Genomic DNA, 6,199 nt, shown 5'->3' with positions numbered 1-6,199 from the left:
TCATATCCTACACAACTGGGATAAATTCATTACAAGAATATGGACTTGTACAGGGCACCATGTGAAACAATCTTACTCATGAGTCTATTTGGATTCTTACACCAGCTCTGACACTAATTACTTGGTGTTATGGGTTACATTGTGACCCCCAAGAAAGACATGTAAAAGTCCTAACTGCCAGTACCTTGGAATGTGAACTTATTTGGGTCATAGCAGATGTAATTAGTAGGGCAGGCCCCTAATCCAATATGACTGGTGTCCTTATTAAGACGACAGCCACGTGAAAACCGAGAAATACAGGGGAAACGATGTGTGAAGAAAACAGAGATTGGCGTTACGAAGCTGCAAGCTGAAGAATGCCAAAAATTGATGGCAAAACACCAGAAGCTAGGAAAAGGCAAGGAAAGAGTTTTCCCTACAGGTTTCAGAGGGAGCGTGGTCCTGCCAACATACTGATTTCAGACTTCTGGCTTCCAGAACTATGAGAGAATAAATTTCTGCCCTTGCATTACTGGGGGAGGGGAGAGAACCTATTGCTTTAAGAACGCCCTTCTGCCTGCATCCGACCCTTGGTCTGAGCTATTTAGGAAGTCTTTCTGTGTGTTCCACTCCTTACTCTGTCTTCCCCCCTAAATTACAGGATATTTCTCCTCCTGTTAAGCTCTCTTCCTCAGCATTTTTTTGGGGACTGGCTATACACTACAGATTGCCAGAACTAGAAGAATTACTACTGCTATTATTTGTACCAGCTTTACTGGCTTACACTTAATTAGTACTTCTATGTGCCAGGCATCGTTATATATTCATCTTCACTTCACAGAAAGGGAAGCTAAAGCTTAAGAAATTAACTAATTTGGGGCACCTGGGCAGCTCAGCGGTTGAGCATCTCCCTTTGATTCAGGTGGTGATTCCAAGGTCCTGGGATCTAGTCCCACACTGGGCTCCCTGTGGGGAGCCAGCTTCTCCCTCTGCCTATGTCTATTTCTCTCTCTGTGTCTCTCATGAATAAATAAAATCTTTTTTTAAAAGAGATTAATTCACTCAAAGAATTTTTTTAAAGATTTTATTTATTTATTCACAAGAGACAGAGAGAGAGAGAGGCAGAGACACAGGCAGAGGGAGAAGCAGGCTCCATCAGGGAGCCCGATGTGGGACTTGATCCTGGGTCTCCAGGATCACGCCCCGGGCCAAAGGCAGGCTCTAAACCACTGAGCCACCCAGGGATCCCCATCACCCAAAGAATTTTGTATATAATTTAGTATAATCCTCCTTTGTAAAAAGTGAAAAAACTAAGACTCAGAAATATTGACTTACCCAGTAACACCAACTATTATTAGGTTCCTAAGTCTGCTGTAACAAACTGCTAATAAATTGGGTGCCATCAAACTACAAAAGCATGCCTGACCCTTGTAAAGGAGAGAAGGAAGGAAAGAAGGTAGGGTGGATAGCATAATGCAATTCTACACATTTGGCAAAGTCAGTAGGGAGTCCATGAGCCAGTCATTCATTAGAGGAGCTAGAGCCTCTCAGAAATAGGCCTGCCTCAGTACCTCTGGCTGGAGCAAGCTGCAGGAATCACAGCTTGGTGTGAAACATGGTGTTGTGGCAGGGAGGAGAAAGGTGCAGCAGAGAGCACTAAACTACAGAATTTGTGCTGATCATTTTAGCACTTGCCTTCAAGGGGATCGCTGACACCAAGCAGCAGATATCAGATGGTTAGGAAGAGAAGCTGCCATCAAGTAGAAGTGATGGAAAAAAGAAGTATTGCTTGGAGTTTTAAGACTCAGTGCTCTGGAATGCTGGTGTGAGAAGAGATGGGAACCAATTCCCTCACACTACAGATGAGCACAAAAAGGGCAGGAGCAATCTAGCTATCTGAGTGTCTCAAGAGCCTAGCCCAACACCCAGAACATTAGTGCTCAGTGAAGGTTCTAGAGTCTAGGTTCATTTACTTATCAATCAGTACTCACAAAGCAAGTGAGAAGCAGATGGTAGGGTAAAAGTGTGAAGGACAGAAAATAAAGTCATGAAAAGGATATATATAGGCTTTAGGTAATATTGGAAGTAAAATGAGGTACTCCCACCAAGACCTGTATATGGGGGTATGACAGCCTTAAAGAATTTAACCAAAAACACAGATCTATAACAGACTAGAGAAGACACATGTAAAATTACTTTAAAAATACTGAATGGTCCAGACCAAGCTTGATAGATATTTATTGAAGATATTAATATTTTGTGTTTGTTTTTGACAGCCTTAGCATGGCCTTTTCAAGTCTAAGAGTAATGCAGATAAGAGACAGACCATCTCCCATGCAAAATATTAGGACATCATATTGCTGCTTGACACCATGGAAAATAGTACATGGTCCAAAGTGCCCATTTTTAACACATATCAGTTGCATAAAATTCCATTCCTATTACATAATTTCAACCCTTGTCCTATTACCATGACATTCAGGGAAGAAAGCCTGACATTACAACCTTCACACCTCATTCACAGTCTCTTGACAAAGTTCTTCCTTATTTCTTGTAATCTCTGGGCATCTGAAGACAGTCCACTCAGTGTCTCAGCATCTTAAAATTCCCTCCACATCCATCATCAACAAATCAAAAGAGAACCATAAAGCTGAGCCATGAATGAGGGAAAGGTGGGGGGTGAGGGTTCAAAGGAAGGAAATACAGGTAGTCACTAAGTCCAATCTTTAAGAGATAATGCAAATATATACACTTACATTTTTTAAATGGAATAATAAAGTAAATAAAATTTATATGAGTAAATACCTATATGGTGAAGAGGAGATAGATGAAATAGGCAAGGTATATGCTTTTTAAAAACTACACTTTGTTTTATAATTTTGACCACAGAATCCTATAACATTTTATATAATTATAAAGTAACTAATTTTTAAGCAAGCACTAAAAATATAAAGGCACCTAAGTGTTTATCCATCTGGTATAATAATCATACAAGAAGGAATTATTCCAAAATGACCTTAAAATACTAAAAATTTTACTGAATATCTCCAGTGGGATCTACCCTAAAGGCAAAAGATCTGCAAAAATGTCTTCACTGTTTTCACTAATCATATTCTGGTGATAGTATTAATATTGTTATTCTGAAATGTTTATGTTTACAGGGTACAATAAACCAAATGTCCAATTAGGTCGTATTCTAGCTCTATCATCCTTGATATCCTTGAGAACAAAGATGGTCAAAAAAAAAAAAAAAAAAGAACCAAGATGGTCAACATGAGGGGAAAAGACATACAGATGTAAAACAGAAGAGATTAAGTTAAAACTGTTTAATCCTGAATTTGAATTAGAAGTGTCATTATGAAATCATGAGGCATTGTATCTTTTTGAAAACAGAGAAAAAGAATATTTCTTAATTCTGTCTAGAAACAATGACCAGTCTAGTAGCAACAGGCATCCCTGGCACTCAGATTGAGAAACACCCTGTCCTATTAAAAAAGAACCAGAGCTCCTTGTAGAAATGGGTGATTCTAGTTTTGGAGCTGGAAATTAATAAGATAAGCCTATAGTGCAGCCCCAGTGGCTCAGTGGTTTAGCGCCGCCTTCGGCCCAGGGTATGATCCTGGAGACCCGAGATCGAGTCCCACATCAGGCTCCCTCCATGGTGCCTGCTTCTGCCTCTGCCTGTGTCTCTGCCTCTCCCTCTGTGTCTCTCGTGAATAAAATAAACAAAATCTTAAAAAAAAAAAAAAAGCCTATAAAACATCTTGGCGTATAAATAGCAAAGAAACTATCAAAGACTACTGAGGTCACATCAAAAGGACTCAGAAGTCAATTTAAAGAATATCTTTCTGGGCAAAGATAGGACAATTTTAGTATTATTAATAAAAATTTTAATTGTAATGGACTAAAACACATCAAAAATGCTTAAATACCTAAGTTTATAATAATAATTTTTAAAATTCTGATTTCTTTTCGAGGCTGCTAATGAACCAACTCATTTTTAAAAATAGTAAATGAAGAAAAAGAAGTAAACATTTATCCTGCCTTCCCTATGCAAACTGTACCACTAGATAAACAAATAGTAGATAAAGAGAAATTTCTCTCTTCGTAGAGGTTTCCCAGATAAGAAATGAAGAAGAAATGAAGATAGAATATCATCATTTTATGACTCCCAATGAATCAACAGATCTAGGCACTGGGCATCAAATGGCTGCTACCATCACAAAAAGAGAGACACCCAGACATTATGTGCCTCCTGATGGAAGAACACAGCATAATCTCCAAAGCAGATTTCCCAAAATCATGAACTAAAATCTGATTAAGCCTCTGGACTCAACTGCCAATTTGCAGGAAATAAATACAAATGACAGAATAACATGTTAAACAATGTAATCAACTAAATCCAGACTATGAAATCTCTACAAGAGAAACAATGTTTTCTTTCACAACAAAATTGAGAGAAGAAAAAAGGAGTAACCTATGGAGTAAAAGCAGCTTATAAAACATAGCAACTCATCATAACATGTACACTTTATATGGATTCTGGTTTAAACAATCACCCTATAAATACACACACACACACACACACACACACGCCTGCGCGCGTGCGCGTGCACAGAGCCCAGTGGATCTCACAAAGGACAGATAGGCATCTTACACCTTGTATGCAGCCCCAGTGGGGATGGGTGGAGATAAACTGATAACCTCTGAAGGAATAACAGCAATAGAAGCCAGAAGGCAGTCCTGAAACAAAACAATCGCCAAGCCTAGAATCCTATACCCAGCAAAATTTCTTGCAAGAATAAAGTCAAAATAAAGAAAAAAAAATCACCCCAAAATGAAACAGTCTATATGTTTCAGCTAAAAGACAGCTATTTAAAAAAAAAAAAAAGACAATTATTAAGACTAGTTAAAAACGGGACACCTAGGTGGCTCAGTGGTTGAGCATCTGCCTTTGACTCGGGTCATGATCTCCCTGAAGGGAGCCTGCTTCTCCCTCTATCTCCCTCTAGCTATGTCTCTACCTCTCTCTCTGAGTCTCTCATGAATAAATAAAATCCTAAAAAAAAAAAAAAAAAGACTAGTTAAAAAAGTAAATCCCAACTATATGCTGTTTATAAGACTAACACTGAAAATGAAAATACAGAAAAGTTTAATCTAAAATGATGGTATGGATCCTAGGCTTACCATGGGGATCATTTCATAATATATAAATATATCAAATCACAGGTGCCTGGGTGACTCAGTCAGTTAAGTATCTGCCTTTGGCTCAGGTTATAACTCCAGGGTCCTGAAATCAAGTCCTGTATTGGGCTCCCTGCTCAGCAGGCAGTCTGCTTCTCTCTCTCCTTCTGTTACTCCTCCTGCTTGTGCTGTCTCTCTCTCTCTCTCTCTCTCTCTCTCTCGCTTTCATATAAATAAAATCTAAAAAAAAAAAGCAAATCACTATGATGTACATCTGAAATAGGATATGGTATGTCAATTATACTGCAATTAAAAATAAAATGGGATGCCTGGGTGGCTCAGTGGTTGAGCGCCTGCCTTCAGTCCAGGGCGTGGTCCCAAGAGACCCGGGATTGAGACCCACATTGGGCTCCCTGCATAGAGCCTGCTTCTCCCTCTGCCTGTGTCTCTGCCTCTCTCTCTGTGTCTCCCATGAATGAATAAAATATTTTTTAAAATAATAAAATAAAAATAAAATAAAAAGAATACATACAAACACTAATTGAAAGAAGTCACTATATGTATATATATTAATATCAGGCAAAATATATTTTAAGGAAAAGCATTACTAGATATAAAACAGTAAATTTGAGGCGGAAACAAAGTAGGAAGAAATAATAAAGAAGATAAAAGCAGATCAATAAAATAGAAAAAATCCAATAGAAAAGAACAACTTAACCCAAAGTTGGTTCTTAGGAAAGACAAAGGAAATTTTTAAAGAAGATTTTATTTATTTATTCATGAGAGACACAGAAAGAGAGAGAGGACAAATTCTTAGAAAAAGTGTAACTGGGATGCCTGGATGGCTCAGCGGTTGAGTGCCTGCCTTCACGCCCAGGGTGTGATCCTGGAGACCTGGGATCGAGTCCCATATTGGGCTCCCTGCAGGAAGCCTGCTTCTCTCTCTGCCTATGTCTCTGCCTCTCTCTCTCTCTCTCTCTCTCTCTAATGAATAAATACAACCTTAAAAAAAAAAGTGTAACTTACCAAAACTGAC

This window comes from Vulpes vulpes, chromosome 8 (assembly GCF_048418805.1).
Source record: "Vulpes vulpes isolate BD-2025 chromosome 8, VulVul3, whole genome shotgun sequence".
Taxonomy (NCBI): Eukaryota; Metazoa; Chordata; class Mammalia; order Carnivora; family Canidae; genus Vulpes; species Vulpes vulpes.
Note: the sequence above shows the minus strand (reverse complement) of the source record.